Source organism: Lissotriton vulgaris, chromosome 11 (genome assembly GCF_964263255.1).
Source record: "Lissotriton vulgaris chromosome 11, aLisVul1.2, whole genome shotgun sequence".
NCBI lineage: Eukaryota > Metazoa > Chordata > Amphibia > Caudata > Salamandridae > Lissotriton > Lissotriton vulgaris.
This window is the reverse complement of record NC_141699.1, coordinates 143,875,476-143,893,330: the sequence shown is the minus strand read 5'-3', so window position 1 is coordinate 143,893,330 and position 17,855 is coordinate 143,875,476. Positions and strand designations below refer to the sequence as shown.

Here is a 17,855-nt window from a genome sequence, read left to right as displayed (position 1 = left end):
GCATTTTTATTTATTATTGTTGTAAATTCTGACAACCTTTCATCACAAGTGTTTATAAAGTATTTATTTTAAGCTAATTTTGGTGCTGAAAAAATGGATATAGGCGCAGAAATCAATAACGTATCACGTGTGCAAGCACAACAGGTAAATACTAAAAGCAGGCAACATATACATTACATTTTTAAGAAACCCAATTCCTTAAAACATTATACCTTCCTTAGACATTACAAAGTTTGCCAACAGGGACAGTATTTCAAAATAGTCACCCTACATTCACGCCTATACTTCATGATGTCTCTTAGAGTTGAAAATATAATGAGACAAATGTCCTTGGATTGGTTATAAGAGGAGCCATGCTGCTCAGCTGGGTGGAATGTCCTAGAGGACTCGATCTGTCCCTGAAAGGGCTGTGAACAGCTGTCATGTACTCTAAAATGTTTATTTTTAGACCAGTAAAGTTCATGGTCTAGGTGTAACGTGAGAAAGATAATAGGAGAATTATCTTGCATACGTGTGAAAGCTAAAGCTGTTATGGTTTTTCCTATTCACCATCTATTCAAATTAATGCTCATTTCAAACAAAAGTTTGTTTGGACTAATAAGTCCTTAAAACACCTAAAATTTCCATAAATGCAAACTGATGAAAAACACATCTTAGATAAAATCTGTCATACAACTCATACATTTAAAACTTGAGCCTTCCACCATAAAATACTATATATTTCATATTATTATTTTTAAGAGCCAATTTCAGTTTTATTCACATTTAAGGATTTAAAAAAACCTTTTTGGATTAGCTTCCCCATAGCACATGCAATACCTAAATTATTCATTTCTGTTAGATCTACCACTTGTAACCTTTAATACCATACTTTTTACCTGTTTCCAAAATCTTCTGACAGTCCAATAAAATGTGTAATATGTCACACGTGTAAGAAAGTGGCTCTATATATACTGGGTCAAAGTAAGGTACAGTGTGCACAGAGTCCACAGTCCCCAGAGGTTTGGCAGAGGCTAAAGTTAGATATAACCTTACTCTCTAAAGTAGTAGCTTAGTTGAGCAGTAAGGCAGTATCGGAGGACAGTGTAAAGCATGTGTTGTACACACTCAGTCAGCAAATGGTCTCATACACTCAAGAACTGAACTCTAGGCCAATTGTTTTGTATCAAAAGATATTGTTGTTTTATTTTAGAACCAACAAGGTATCAAAATATACTTTTCTCAATATGAGTGACTTTAGGTAATCACTTAGCAAATAGGCAATAGACTTTGTAAGTACAATAGCTACAGTGGTTGCAATGGGCAACACAATTTCAAACACAATATAACATTGAGCTCAATGGGTTTTTCTAGTTAAATGCAATTGATTACTTTATAATTACTTTTCTAACCTCAGGAATGGAACCTAGATTCAGTCACGGGACATATGCTGTAAACAGTTACGAAAAAGCGTTTTGGGTACAGTAGTGAATTTTAAAGAATATAATTGTATTTTCAGAGTTGACACTTAGAATCTCTTTAGTGAAAACCAAGCAATGTTATCCTATGGGAGGAAATTCAAGTTACTGGTAAGTACAGTTATAATTACTTTCTCGGTTCAGTGCTGGGCTGAAAGGTACAGCACTGGCTTCTCTCCTGATCACAGGTGAGTAAATCGGAATTCGTTATTCGGCTGATTTTAAATGAATATTTTAAAGTTTTGGAACTCCACACAAAAGAATTTCCAAGTGAAACTAGTCAATGTTATCCTATGGAAGGAAAATGAATTATCGGCTGTTAGGTAAGTACTCGACTGGTAGAGTTCAGGTTCTGGGCATAGACTCAGGAGTCTCCCAGGGTCGGAAATGTACAGTTGTTGCACCTTCAGCGGCACTGGGGCAGCCGGGTGCAGATAGAGTAGGCCCAATGCAATCCTATGGAGGGTAGGGTGCCTTCTGTTGGTGACTGCAAGCAAGCAGGCCACGGGGCTGTGGGAGCTGAGCTCCTAGTCACTTACACAGGGCAAGTGGGGAAGTCAAGTAGAGTAGTTGCTGCACTTCCAGCTGCACTCGTGCTGCTGGGTGCAGGGTGCTTTTGAGCCGTTGGGCGCTCAATGTTAATGGGAGAGCTAAAAGTGAACAAAGGCTGCAGACTCTGGGACGGAGATTCTTCAGGTGCGACCACCACTTTGAGAGGTAAGTTGGGATCTTGGATAAGAGATAGGTACCCCAAAGGAAGGCACAAGGGGCCGCAGGGGGCCAGGTGCAGGGGTGTCTTTTGGTGTCGGGAAATCTTACCCTCAGCTTGTCGCGGTTGGAGGGGTCCCTGGTTCTGAGATGCAGGCGTCATCTGGTTTGTCGAGGAGGGTCTTTGGGCACTGAACTCCGGGTCACAGTCGCCGGGGGGACGTCCTCGTGGTCTTGGTTCACTCAGGCACAGGTTGGGCTCGGCGGGTGCAGAGTGGGCTGGATTTGTGGTTCCTGGCAGTCACCAGGGGCTTTGCTGTTGGAGCAGAACCACTGCTCGTGGGAGTCCCAGTCTTTTTAGAGGTTCAAGGCAGGCAAATCCTCTGGGTTTTTCGAGGTTGCTGTCCGCAGGAGATACCAGGGTTTCGCAGGAGCATGTTCAGGGATCAACAGGCCTCCCCTGCCCATCTTTGGGGAGGAAGCTTGGCACCTCATCCCAGGATGTGCATTGTTTCAGGCCCCCGAGAGCGGCAGGCTCTCGACCCAGGGGTACAGAAACATGTCTGGTGGTGGCAGCCTCGGTAGCCATGCAGTCAGGACACTGGGAGTTGGTTAGGTTTCATGGGGCATCCCTAAGATGCCCTCTGTCTTGCATTTTACATTAAATCCCACACTGGCATCAGTGCAGGTTTAATGTGCTGAGAAGTTTGATATCAAACTTCCCAGTCTTCAGTGAAGCCATCATGGTGCTGTGGAATTTGTGATGACAACCTCCCAGCCCCATATACTCTTAATGGCAGCACTGCACTTAGAGTGCCCAGGAAGGGCCCTGGGTACTGTAGGGGCACAGGGCTCATGCACCTGTGCCCACACCACTGGCATAGTGCCCCCAGCTAGAGGGGTGACTGACGTATGTCAGGGCAGTGTGTTTGTTGGCATGGCACACAGGGATGTTTGCCATATCGACTCTTTGTTTAGTTCTGCACCAAGACACTCAGCCTGCAAAGGCAGTGTGTGTGTGTGTGTGTGTGTGTGTGTGTGTGTGTGTGTGTGTGTGTGTGTGTGTGTGTCAAGGTACAGGGCCCCTAAGGGTGGCACAATAAGTGCTGCAGCACTTAAGGGTCTTCCCTGGTCACAATGCCCTGGGTACCCAGGGTACCCTTTACCAGGGGCTGACACGTGGCTAGTGATGCCAATTGGGTTTTAGTGTCAACAGAGTTTTTAGGGAAGGAACACAGGCCCTGGGAACCTGATTGGCAGGAGCCCAGGGCACACTCAGTCAAAGCACATCAGCAATTCAGCAAAAAAGTGGGGGCATACCATGCACGAAAGATGGCACTTTCTCACACTTATTCTTGGGGGCCGTTGGCTTTTCCCTTCTCTTTCTGGTTCGTTTCAATTCCATCTTCCCCTATTTCATTGTCGTCAGACTTTTTATTGTTCTTTAAACCTTTTCGTATTTTTGCTTTCCCGGGTGCCATCTTTTTTTTTTTTTATTCTTTTCTTTTTTCTTTATTATAGAAATGCACCAAATAATTCCCTTATCTTCTTGCTTTTCAGACAGGGCACTTTTCTGCCCAGGTTTTCTTGCCTTGTCCTGGGTGTTTTCCTTTTCACTTTCACTCCATTCTCTGCCACCCGTTCTCCTTGTGCTTACCTCTGTTCCCCAGCTACGTGTTTGGAGGAGTAGCTGTGTTATGATAGTGGATAGTGGAAATGGTATAATACTCAGTTGTCATGTAGTGTTCTTTGAAGGGATGTGTCTTCAGCTGTTTCCTAAATTGAAGGGGGCTGCACTTCATCGGGAGTTTGATGGTGTCCCTGGCTGTGAGTTTACCGAGACACAGGAGGTGGTGAGCTTGTCAGCCAAGTGCTGTCCTTTTGAAGATTACTACCAAAGCGCTTTTTCTGCTGTACATCTAGGGATCTTCACACTTTACCTCTTGCCAAATGTGCCTTGTTCCTAAAGTTTACTTCCTTTTGCTGATAACTGTGATGTCCACACTTGGGATGTGTATCCCTAACTTGAATCCTGATTTTGTCGATGTGTGCCTTTTATTCTGTGCACAGGAGAGCCATCCTTCAGTGGGCTGAGACCAGCTGATCAACAGGGCCATTGCCTTTCTAGATCCCATTCTATACCCAGTTAAAGAGCTAGATTGGGGGTCACAGCTTTTCATTTGGACTCTCCCTCCAGTGAATCTTATATTTTGATTCAATTGAGGAATTGTGGATTCACTCCCAATAATTCTATCTCCTCTATTCGATTCTGTAAATTTCTCTCTGTTATGGAACAACCATCCCTGTATGTCACCCATTGTCCTACACTACCTCAAGAGCTTCACTAGTTTTTTTCTCCATTCTTTTTGTTATGCCCAGTTGGACCTCTGTCTAGTTTTAACTTTTCTGATGGGTTACCATTTGAGACTCTTTATAGTTGCCAGTGACTGTTGACTATTATAACTGTAATCCTTGTTTCCATTTATACAGTGAGTTTGCCAGTCTTTAACACTTTTTCCCCTGACAAGTTGTTTTTTTCCTCCCCAAGATTGTGACCTCTTTTTGTCTGGGTCAGTCGATTACTCTCCCTTCTCTTCATTCGCCCTCACCAGGACGAAGAGAGGCTGCAAAGGCTGAACCGGAAGATGGCAGTACGATTTTATATCGACCGCTCCTGGGAGTTCCTGACTGATGGCCAGTGCTTTGTGTGGTTCAGTCAACTGGAAGGGCACAGCTCTCCAGAAGAGGACCTTAGTCAGTTGGTTCGTCCATCATCCTATGTAATATGATGTGTTAAATCTTGGTGCGAAAAAAACCCTCTAAAAGGCATAAGATCCCCTTCTACCTGAGCCAAGTCCTCCACCTCTGCTTTGGAAAGAGGAGTACCTGTGGCTGACCTCTTAAGATCAACAACATGGGTGTTTCCCTACAGAATACAAAGAAAGGTGGATTTGCTATACAGTGATCTGCACATCAAATTGTGTCCTCTTATCCAATCCACTTTAGCCAAAAATCAAGTTACACAAATTCAATATTGAGTGCAACTTTAGTGTATGATGCACATCCACGTAGAGCATCCACAAAGACCTCCTGCCCATACAAATTGCAGCAGAAAGTCACAATACCAAGAACAAAACACCAGTGTACATCATATGCAGTCACTTTAATACTCTGTGCAATTTAGCACTCTTTTTACGTCACCATTCTCTGTCAGAATAGATGTTATCATTTCCAGTAGCCATGTTGTGTTGACAGTTCAAATTTTATTTCTCACAATGATCCACAGCCGAAGCGCGTCTCACCCTATTTGGGCTTCCACAAGGCTTTTTATTTTTTCTGACTAATTCACACTATTCTTTTGTGAGCGCCGCTTTTATAAAATCAAGTATTTCTCAGTATAAGGTCCAGCTAATGTGTAATTTCTAATGTTCAACTGAATGAGACGTCTAAAAAACTGATCCTCCATTATATGATTATTCAAAGAGCCATGATAAGTTCCATTGTCCTGCTCGCATTGTTCGTCAACATGTCCTGTCCATAGTTCAGCGGCCATGGGTGTTTCCCTACACGTTTTCTAAGCATCAGTGCTCGGATTTACAGGCGCATTGGAACAGCCTTTTTACCTCTTCAGTTCTCCAGGTCTTCATGTCTGACCTAGTCGAACCATACTTCAAGTATCTCCTCTAAGGGAGGTACAGCTTGCACTTTAATTCAGAAGGTGGGGAATCTGCAGACAGAAGTATTCATCAGAAGAAAAAGTTACTTTCCTTTGGTAGTGTTCTTTCTTATAGTCTGTTTCCTTAGTTTCCTCACTGATCCTGCCCTCCTCTCCGTCTTGAAGTATGGTTCTCTGTGATACTCTTGGGCACTTGTCACCTTTGGGTCACAAGAATGGAAGGAGCCAACACTGAAGATGGGCGTTTGTAACTACTTTTATTGGTGTACAACAGATTGGCCGCTTTCTTAAACAACACAACAAAGGTCCAGGGTCCTTCCTTGGGGTCTTCAGCTTTAGGTCTTGGGTGAAAGTCCGGTGTTACCACGCCATGTATGGGAAGACAAAGAAAACGATATGGCTTTAAGTCACTGGTCTCGAAAATGACTATAGAAGGGGACAGGGGAGTGAAAGGGAATAGGCAGAACCACCACCAGTAATTGCGGATACCGTGTGTAGTGCTCGGGACAACGGGACCTGACCTCCCGTGAACAAGAACTCAATAGTTGCGGTGTCAGACTTCCCCTCCCGTTTCGCTACTCAGTCCCGCCCTTTTTAACCCGAAACAGTGAACCCAAACGAGCACGCACCTGGGTAAGCCACGTGTCCTCCTTGGCGTGGCTGGGCGATACGCTGTATCGTTGGCCTCCTGGCGTTCCTTTTGATGGTCTCGGGTCCTCGTCTGGTTCCGGGCTGGTGCCTTCTCCACTCGCTGTATCCGGTCCCGTGAAGTTATTCCTTGCCTTGGTCTCGACTCTTGTTTCGGATGTCCTGTTCTCGGCTTCACCGTTCTGGCTCGCGTTCTTCTCCTGGCGTAGAACTGCAGCTTCCCACGAGTCTGCCAACCGAGACGTGGCGTCTTCCGGGTCCACCCTCAAATGGTGCGAGGTCGTACCGGATAGGCCTACAAAGTCAGGTGGTCCAGAAGCGAGGCGGTCATCCTGATAGCACGGGCCATCCTTAAAGGGCCCGTAGTAGTCCGCCTGTAGGGAAGACGGAGAATCAAGCAACTCAGTCTGGGCCGAGCAAGGGACCCCCTGACAGCACTATACAAGGATGATTCCTTGCAATGGTTAATAAGGTTCCACAGTTGTTACGGCATTGCTACTGTGCTCGGGGAGTGTAATTCTTGCTGTTATGCCTTATTGGCGTTCATGAGAAACTGGTGTTGGCATCTGGTAATGTCTTGATGAAGTTGCTTCTGTCGTCGACTTGGAGTCAACGCTACCTACCAAAGATGAAGAGCTATGGAAAAGTTTCCAAATCCAGTCTAGCGCCTGGCATTTTCAAAAGGTGGGTAATCTGCTGGTAGATCCATAGAAAGAACTTTACTGAAGGCGTGTCATTTTTTCTTTCCTGGCAGCCACACTAGTTTTCTGACTGACATTGTCATTTCATCTGCTTGAGCATCCGTGCCCTTTATCCCAGGTCAAGATACTGGCTGTCAATTATGCCAGTCCTCGACAGTCCTCAGGGTTAAGTCCGTTTATTTCTATTATTGTTAGCTTCCAAGGTGGTTAAGGTTTGCATCGTATTGGATTTATGTTTCATGTCAGCTGTTATGTGTAGTTATTCAGGAGTACTGGCTGCTGCATTTGGGCATTGTGATTCTGCAACATATACTGTTGATGCTGGGAATAGTGATTTGCTTTAGGCCTTCTTTCCTTCCCTTTTTTATCCCAGGCTTACATACTTCTGTAGTCACCGATAAGTGTTGCAGGCTCCTCTTGACCTTACTTCTTCCATAACAGACTAGACGTTTTTTGTTGACTGTTAAAAGGAAGAAGTTGACACATCATCTAGTGGGTCTTGTGGTACCTAGCGCCTTGGACCTGAAGGTTCTATGTCTGTAGTGTTGGTTCTAGGTCAGTAATAGCTGTTTGTCAATAGTCAGTACCGTTTTTAGATGGAGACAGGTGGCTTATGGTTATATTTTCTCTGACTGTGAGTTGATCTCCCCCTACTAGTGGTTCTTCTGATTCATATGGGTTTACATTGCTTGTAGTTCTGCTATTTATTTAGAGAATGTTCTTGTTTTGTTCTGCAGCCAGCTGCTGTAACTACAGAGGCATAACCGGGTCACCCTTTGAGAGGTTCTATTCTAGTTGTCATTTTTAGGAACAGTGGGACTATGTTGGGTGCGGAGACGAGTGAATAAATAAGTTTGGTCAACCCACAAGGGTTTGCGTTATGGTCCTATTGCGCTAGTACTCTCTTGATCCTCTCCAGCAAATTGTCTACTTTGCTTGTTTCAAGCATACTCTGTTTATTTCCTGGGAGGTTGGTGTTTTTTTTAGCAGTAGGGTCCCTTCTCTGACTCTGGGCATGCCATGGGCAGTCTGGATACCATTGGTTTACATTGATGTTGGTTGCGTTGCCTCACGCAGCAGGGTTTATTCATTGCTGCTAGCTGTTCCTAGTTCGACTTTTCTGGCTGATTTTGTCTGTGTTGTGTTATCTGACACATTATTTAGCTCTTGCCTAAGACAGCACATTTGCTGTCTGTTGTCAAACATGTTCGCTTACTGTAGGCTTAAAGACCTCTGATGATTACCATTGGCTGGCTTTGTCTCTCTCACTTGCCTGATTACTAATTTTCAGCTTCTATAGGCTTTCTCTCCTCTTCATTCCCTGGAGTATAGATGCATTATTTGTGTCCTTCCACTGCTCACTTTTTAGGTGCTGTTTTTAGGTCTCGACCTCTGCCAATGCCTCTGGCATTGCAGATGTCGAGACATATAGAGGTGAAACTCGAAAGCTAAACCAGGCGGATTACGCCGAGTGCATGTGCGCCCGTGCACGAGCTTGCTGCCATTTGCTCCCCGAGCCGCCTGCATCATCCATCAGACCCGCCACAGCAATGCCGACAGCTTCACACTTCAAAGGAATGTTCTCCCCCCGCACCCCTCTGCGCAATGCCTCGCTCCCATTTGCTCCCCGTCTCTCCGTGCTAATTGCATTAGCCTTTGTTCTTAGTTCATAGAGTCTAGGCTACAAATCTGTTAAAAACGAGCTTGTGAATGCACAATTGTGTTTTTGTCGGTAAATTCCTGCATTTGGATGTTTGCTAACTTGTTTGTTCATTGAGCGTGCTTGCTAGCATCATTTGGTCTGTTGCTCCCATAATTTGGTCTGTTGCTCCCAGGGTAATGTGCACTCTTGGGGATTGACAAGCAGTCTCGATCTTTGCTGCAGCCATAGGTATTAACAGGAGACTTATCCTTTCTAAGAGGACTCAGGAAGATTTTATTAGCTTGTGGCATTAGGGGTATAAATATAATGGCCTCCCTTCATCTGTCAACAAAACATGTGATACGTTGACATTTCTCAAGAACACATACAAAAAAGTCAATTTGCTATCTAAAATATTTCTAGGTGACCTAGCACTGGCGAGGCCCTAGAAAAACCAGAAAGCAACAATGTTTAGCCCAGGCTAACACAACAGCAGAGTGCAGTATAATCGCCAGCCAATCGCTCTTATTTGCTCCCCGTCGCTCCGTGCTTACTGCAATGTGTCCCCCCCCCCCCCATAGCGCTGTTTTTGACGCTTCCGACTTCAAAGGCTAACGCTCCCCCGCCCCCCAAGCAACCCCCCCACCCCCACCACAGCAATGCCGAGGGCTTGTTTCAGAAAGTCGGTGTGCTTGATGCAGTCTCCCTGACGGGGTTTTTCAAGCACTATGGCATGAAAACTATTTCTCTTGAAGCAAGCACTTGCCTCCATTGCATACATTGCTTTCGCATGAGCATGAATCAACAAAAAGCACTTTTAAATTCTTTTGCTTTACGAGGTGAGGAATGGGATGCTCGTGCAATTATGTGCATTATGCATACTTGGTTGTCATGCAGGCTTGCAACCTTTGTTGAGATGTTCGAGATGGTGCATAGATACATGGAAAGTATGCATGGATGTGATAATAAGAATGAAATGAAATTAAATGAAAATGTGTTTTGTAAAGCGGAAATAGTTGCCCGGAGGCGTCCAAGCGCTATGACTAAAGGGTGTTCTTACAGTAAGGCAGATGGCAAGGTGGTTGAAGGGGGCCTACTTATTAAACAAAAAAAAACAAAAAAGAGGAGCTGTAATGCTGTGAGTTTTGTGGTGTGAGACATGGTGGTTCTAGCCCATATCTCATTAGAAAGTTACCAGGCCCAAATCGGCGCAGGCAGGTGATGCCCTTCTCTACACCCACCCACCCACTTGTCTCAGGCAACTAGACGAGTCACCCAGATTGAATTGGTGAGTAAGTTGGACTGAATTTTCCTTGGCTGTGATTGGCTTCATCGTGGCAGCCAGGTTACGCGGTCTACTGTGATCTGAGCCGCAGGCTAATTGGTGGCAAGGCTTCCTCGCGTGCCATGTATCTCTCATCTTCCTCCTCTAACTCTCTCGTCATGCATCTCACATTCACTGTCTCGTGCACTAACTTTAACAGTCTCTCATCCATTGTATCTCGCATTAGGTTTCTCCACAGCCTTCCTCTCCTTGTCTCTGTCTTTCTCTCTTCATGTATCTCACATTCTGAACGTTCCTCTCGTCCTGCAATCTCACTAGTTTCTTTCTCTCTCTCATCCTTGCTCGCATAACGTATTACAATCCTAGTCTCTCTTGCCTTCTTCGGTCTCGTTATCCTTGTATTTCACACTCAGTGACTCTCCCTCCTTACACTCTCTTTCTGTTCAGTGGCCTTCATTCATGGCCTCATGTTCAAATCTCAGGTCGCGCTACAGGTGCAATTTTTGTGCAGCATCTGCAAATTATTTGTGTGCAGAGGTAGATGTAAAAAATGATCACAGCACAAAATGTCATTCAGTAGGATTCAATATTCATATTAAAGAGGCAGAAGTGTGCTTTGTGAATCCTGCCGAATGCCTGTGAATGCAAGGATAGAAGCCTATAAAGGGCAGCAGACTTAAGTCCCTCCATTCATATTCACAAAATTGTGTTTTTTTTAATTTTGTTTTTTTATTGCAATCGCTGTCTATCAAAGGGACAAGGGCTGGAAAGAAAAATACAGCTCAAATGATGGCAGGTGCTCTGTGGAGGCATTTTTCTTTCCAATGCCAGAGCTGCCTTCACCCTCACATACCCCCTCACCCCCTCACATCCCCTCACCCTCGCTCACCCTCACACCCCTCACCCACCCTTTCACCCTCACCCACCCTTTCACCCTCACACACCATCTCACCCTCACACACCATCTCACCCTCACACACCATCTAACCCTCACACACCATCTCACCCTCACACCACCTCTCCCTCCCATCCCCTCCCATCCCCTCCATCCCCTCCCATCCCCTCCGCCTCACACACCCTCATCCTCACACCCCCTCATCCTCACCCCCCCTCATCCTCACTCCCCCTCATCCTCACTCCCCCTCACCCTCTCACCCTCACCCACCCTCTCACCCTCACCCACCCTCTCACCCACCCTCTCACCCTCACCCACCCTCTCACCCTCACCCACCCTCACACACCATCTCACCCTCACACACCATCTCACCCTCACACACCATCTCACCCTCACACCACCTCTCCCTCCCATCCCTTCCCATCCCCTCCCATCCCCTCACCCTAACACACCCTCACACACCCTCATCCTCACCCTCACCCTCACACCCCCTCACACCCTCACTCACCCTCTCACCCTTACCCACCCTCTCACCCTCACCCACCCTCTCACCCTCACCCACCCTCTCAACCTCACCCACCCTCTCACCCTCACACCCCCTCCCCCTCACCCCCCTCACCCCCCCTCACCCCCTCACCCCCCCTCACCCCCACACCCCCTCACCCCCCCTCACCCTCACACCCCCACACACCCTCACACCCTCTCACCCTCACACACCCTCTCACCCTCCCACACCCTCACACACCCTCACCTCCCTCACCCTCACAACCCTCACACCCCCACACACCCTCTCACCCTCACACACCCCCACACCCCCTCACACCCCCTCACCCTCACACCCCCACGCACCCTCACACCCTCTCACCCTCACACACCCTCTCACCCTCACACACCCTCACACACCCTCACCCTCACACACCCTCACCCTCACACCCCCACACCCCCACACACCCACACACCCTCACACCCTCACACCCCCTCACCTCCCTCACCCTCACAACCCTCACCCCCTCAGACCCCCACACACCCTCACCCTCACACACTCTCTCACCCTCACACCCTCTCTCACCCTCACACCCTCTCACCCCTCTCATCCTCAATCACCCTCACCCCTCACACCCCACACACCCTCACCCTCAGACACCTCTTCATCCGCACACCCCCTCACTCTCTCCCCTTCACCCTCACATCCCCTCATCCTCACACCCCCTCATCCTCACTCTCACACACCCTCTCACCCCCCCCTCATACCCCCCTCACACCCCCTCCCCCTCACATCCCTGACCCTCCCATCCCCTCAACCTCCCTCACACCCTCACACCCCCTCATCCTCACCACACCCCCTCATCCTCCCCCTCACACCCCCTCATCCTCACACCCCCTCATCCTCACACACCCTCTCACCCTCACACCCCCTCACCCTCACACCCCCTCACCCTCACATCCCCTCACCCTCCCTCACACCCCCTCATTCTCACTCTCACACCCCCTCATCCTCACCCTCACCCCCTCATCCTCCCCCTCACATCCCCTCATCCTCACCCTCACACACCCTCTCACCCTCACACCCCCTCACCCTCACACCCCCTAACCCCCCCTCACCGTGACACCCCTCAGCATCACACCCCCTCACACTCACATCCCCTCACCCTCCCTCACACCCCTCACCCCCCACCCCCCTCACCCCGCCACCCCCCTCACCCCCCCACCCCCCTCACTCACCCCCTCACCCACCCCCTCACCCTCACTCACCCTCTCACCCACCCTCGCACACCCTCGCACACTATCACCCTCATACACCATCACCCTCACACACCATCACCCTCACACACCATTACCCTCACACACACACCCTCACTCTCACACACCCTCAATCACCCCTCACCCTCACACACCCTCTCACTCACCCTCACACACCCTCTCACCCTCACCCACCCTCTCATCCACCCTCACCCACCCTCTCACCCTCCCTCACCCACCCTCTCAACCTCACACCCCCTCACCTTCACCCCCCTCTCACTCACCCTCACACACCCTCTCACCCTCACACACCCTCCGACCCTCTCACCCACCCTCTCCCTCTCCCGCCCTCACCCTCACACGCCCTCTCCCTCACACCCCCTCACCCACTCACACCCCCTCACCCTTACACACCCTCACTCACACACCCGCACCCCCACACACCCTCACTCTCACACACACACCCTCACACACACACCCTCACCCTCACACACACCCTAACTCTCACAAACACCCTCACCCTCTCACACACCCTCACCCTCTCACACACCCTCACCACTCTACCACTCTACCGCCCTCACTCGACCACTCTACCGCCCTCACTCTACTGCCCTCACTCTACCACTCTACTGCCCTCACTCTACCACTCTACCGCTCTCACTCTACCACTCTCACTCTACCACTCTACCGCCCTTACTCTACCACTCTACCGCCCTCACTCACTCTACCGCCCTCACTCACTCTACCGCCCTCACTCACTCTACCGCCCTCACTCACTGTACCGCCCTCACTCACTCTACCGCCCTCACTCACTCTACTGCCCTCACTCACTCTACGCCCTCACTCTTTCATCTATCGCCCTCCCTCTATATCGATAGCCCCCCTATCTAGCTATCGCCCTCCCTCCCTCTATCGCCCTCCCTCTATCTATCGCCCTCACTCTATCGCCCTCCCTTCCTCCATCTCTTCCATCCACCTCCTTATCTAACTCCCTGTTCTCTTTTGCTGTGCTGATCTGCTGCTCTCTTCCACGCTGCCTCCTTCTTTCACTGCCTGGTCTCTTCTCCTGTGCTGATCTGCTGCTCTTATCTACCCCACCTCCTTCTTTAACTCTTTGTTCTCTTTTGCTGTGCTGATCTGCTGTCTTCCACCCACCTCCTTCTCGAATTCCCTGTTCTCTTCTATTCTCCTGTACTGATCTGCTGCTCTCTTCCACCGCCTCCCTCTCTAGCTCCCTGTTCTCTTCTCTTCTCCTGTGCTGGTCTGCTGTTCTCTTCCACCGCCTCCTTCTTTAACTCCCTGTTCTCTTCTCCTGTGCTGAACTGCTGCTCTCTTCCACCCCAATTCCTTCTTTAACTTCCTGTTCTCTTCTCCTGTGCTGATCTGCTGCTCTCTTCCACCCCACCTCCTTCTTTAACTCCCTGTTCTCTTCTCCTGTCCTAATCTGCTGTTGTCTTCCACCTGCCTCTTTCTCGAACTCCCTGTTCTTTTCTCCCGTGCTGATCTGCTGCTCTCTGCCACCCGCCTCCTTCTTTAACTCCCTGTTCTTTTCTCCCGTGCTGATCTGCTGCTCTCTTCCACCCGCTTCCTTCTTTAACTCCCTGTTCTCTTCTCCTGCGCAGATCTGCTTCTCTCTTCCACCCCACCACCTTCTTTAACTCCCTGTTCTCTTCTCTTCTCCTGTGCTGATCTGCTGTTCCCTTCCACCGCCTCCTTCTCTAACTCCATGTTCTCTTCTCCTGTGCTGATCTGCTGCTCTCTTCCACCCCACCCTTTCTCCATCTCCAACTCTTCTCCTGTGCTGATCTGCTGTTCCCTTCCACTGCCTCCTTCTATAACTCCCTGTTCCCTTCTCCTGTGCTGATCTGCTGCTCTCTTCCACCCCGCCCTTTCTCCAACTCCCTGTTCTCTTCTCCCGTGCTCATCTGCTGTTCCCTTCCACCGCCTCCTTCTCTAACTCCCTGTTCTCTTCTCCTGTGCTGATCTGCTGCTCTCTTCCACCCGCCTCCTTCTTTAACTCCCTGTCCTCTTCTGCTGTGCTGATCTGCTGCTCTCTTCTGTAACCGCACACACACACATACATACAACCACGCACAGACACACACACAACCACACACAACCACACAACCACACACAAACATCACCCCACACACAAACACACATCACCCCACACATCACCCCACACTCACAACCGCACACACACCCAACCACACACACACCCAACCACACCCAACCACACACACACCCAACCACACACCCAACCACACACCCAACCACACACCCAACCACACACCCAACCACACACCCAACCACACACCCAACCACACACCCAACCACACACATATACAACCACACACACACACACAACCACACACACACACAACCACACACATACAACCACACACATCCAACCACACCCACAGCCACACATACAACCACACACACACACAACCACACACACACAACCACACACACACAACCACACACACACAACCACACACACACAACCACACACACACAGCCACACACACAGCCACACAGCCACACACACACACACAGCCACACACACACAACCACACACACACAACCACCCATACACACATCTATCTATCGCCCTCACTCTATCTATCGCCCTCACTCTATCTATCGCCCTCACTCTATCTATCGCCCTCACTCTATTTATCGCCCTCACTCTATTTATCGCCCTCACTCTATTTATCGCCCTCACTCCTATCTATCGCCCTCACTCCTATCTATCGCCCTCACTCCTATCTATCGCCCTCACTCCTATCTATCGCCCTCACTCTATCTATCGCCCTCACTCTATCTATCGCCCTCACTCTATCTATCGCCCTCACTCTATCTATCGCCCTCACTCTATCTATCGCCCTCACTCTATCTATCGCCCTCACTCTATCTATCGCCCTCACTCTATCTATCGCCCTCACTCTATCTATCGCCCTCACTCTATCTATCGCCCTCACTCTATCTATCGCCCTCACTCTATCTATCGCCCTCAATCTATCTATCGCCCTCACTCTATCTATCGTCCTCACTCTATCTATCGTCCTCACTCTATCTATCGCCCTCACTCTATCTATCGCCCTCACTCTATCGCCCTCACTCTATCTATCGCCCTCACTCTATCTATCGCCCTCACTCTATCTATCGCCCTCACTCTATCTATCGCCCTCACTCTATCGCCCTCACTCTATCGCCCTCACTCTATCGCCCTCACTCTATCGCTCGCCCTCACTCTATCGCTCGCCCTCACTCTATCGCTCGCCCTCACTCTATCGCTCGCCCTCACTCTATCGCTCGCCCTCACGCTATCTATCTATCTATCGCCCTCACGCTATCTATCTATCTATCGCCCTCACGCTATCTATCTATCTATCGCCCTCACGCTATCTATCTATCTATCGCCCTCACGCTATCTATCTATCTATCGCCCTCACGCTATCTATCTATCGCACCACCACAGCATCACTCAGGGGCACCACAGCATCACTATGCGCTACCACAGCATTACTGAACGCCACAGTATCACTCAGCGCCACCACATCATCACTCAACGCCACCACATCATCACTCAACGCCACCACATCACTCAGCGCCACCACAGTATCAATCTGTGCAACCATTCAACAACAACTGGTTCAAATATTTTCTCCCAATTTTTCAAGGTTTATTACAAATGTCACTAAAATATGTTAATATTTCACTTCTGTTCTTGGATTTTCGTCACAATAAAATACACTGAACATAATCTTCACAAAAGTTATTTACAAAAGTTTAAGCTATTGCCATTATAAATGACAATAACTTTTATTTAAGTATTAATTATTTTAAAAAAATGAAAAGCCATTGTTATTTGTAATATCCATACATCTAAGTCACATAAATACAAAACATGTTGCATTACAAATGCTATAGGTGTCACATTTGCTAAAGATAAAAGTATTGGCATTGTAAATGAAAAAGCTATTAATTTCGCTATTTTCAAAACCAACACAAAATTTGTCATTTACAAGACCAATAGCTCAAACTTTCCTAATGCGAGACCTATTGCATTGCAAATGCTTGTTTCTTTTTGTTTATGCACTTGGTGCACATATTTTCTAGCAGTTTCTCTCTTGTACTTCTACCCCTTCATGTTTCCCCTGGCTGTTCTTCCTCAGTTGCTGTTCTTGCTTACCAACCACTCCCTTGTTTGCTCCATCAGAAAGCCATTGTCCGTTTGAGTCTCCAGACGCTTCTCTCCACCCTCCATTGTTATTGTGTTTCCTCCTGCCACTGCCCTTTTGCTTCCTCAGTTGTATCTTGCGTTCCTCTCCCTTTTCTCCATGGTCATCTTGCTCCTGACCCCAGTTGTCTTTCTTCCACAGTCCCTTCTGCCCACCCTCCATTGTCAGTATTGGCCCCAGCCCCTCCTGTCCTTCCTCTGTTGTCAGTTTGCTGCTCCAACCATACCCGACCACCTTCCATTATCCGATTGTGGCCTCAGCTCCCGCACTCCCTACATTCCCTGGTCCTTTTCCACCGACCCTCTGTGGCCAACTTGTTTCCCCAGCCTCATCCTCCCGCCCTCCATCCTTTGTCATATTGCTTCCCCAGCCTTTCCCTCCTCACTCCCCCTTACCTCCGTGGTCAGCTTGCTTCCTTCAGCTCCTCCCTCCCACCCTCCTTTGTCAGCTTGCCACTCCTGCCCCTCCCACATACCCACCCTCCTTTGTCAGCTTGCCACTCCTGCCCCTCCCACATACTCACCCTCCTTTGTCAGCTTGCCACTCCTGCCCCTCCCACATACCTACCCTCCTTTGTCAGCTTGCCTCTCCTGCCCCTCCCACATACCCACCCTCCTTTGTCAGCTTGCCACAGCTGCCCCATCCACATACCCACCCTCCCTTGTCAGCTTGCCACTCCTGCCCCTCCCACATACCCACCCTCCTTTGTCAGCTTGCCACTCCTGCCCCTCCCACATACCCACCCTCCTTTGTCAGCTTGCCACTCCTGCCCCTCCCACATACCCACCCTCCTTTGTCAGCTTGCCTCTCCTGCCCCTCCCACATACCCACCCTCCTTTGTCAGCTTGCCTCTCCT

The 17,855-nt window shown here is 48.8% G+C and overlaps 1 protein-coding gene across 1 annotated transcript in view; it reads left to right on the top strand.

Moving 5' to 3' along the window:
* KNTC1 (kinetochore associated 1) overlaps positions 1-17,855 on the top strand; it is a 926,084-nt gene that overhangs the window by 309,477 nt on the left and 598,752 nt on the right. The window lies entirely within an intron of this gene.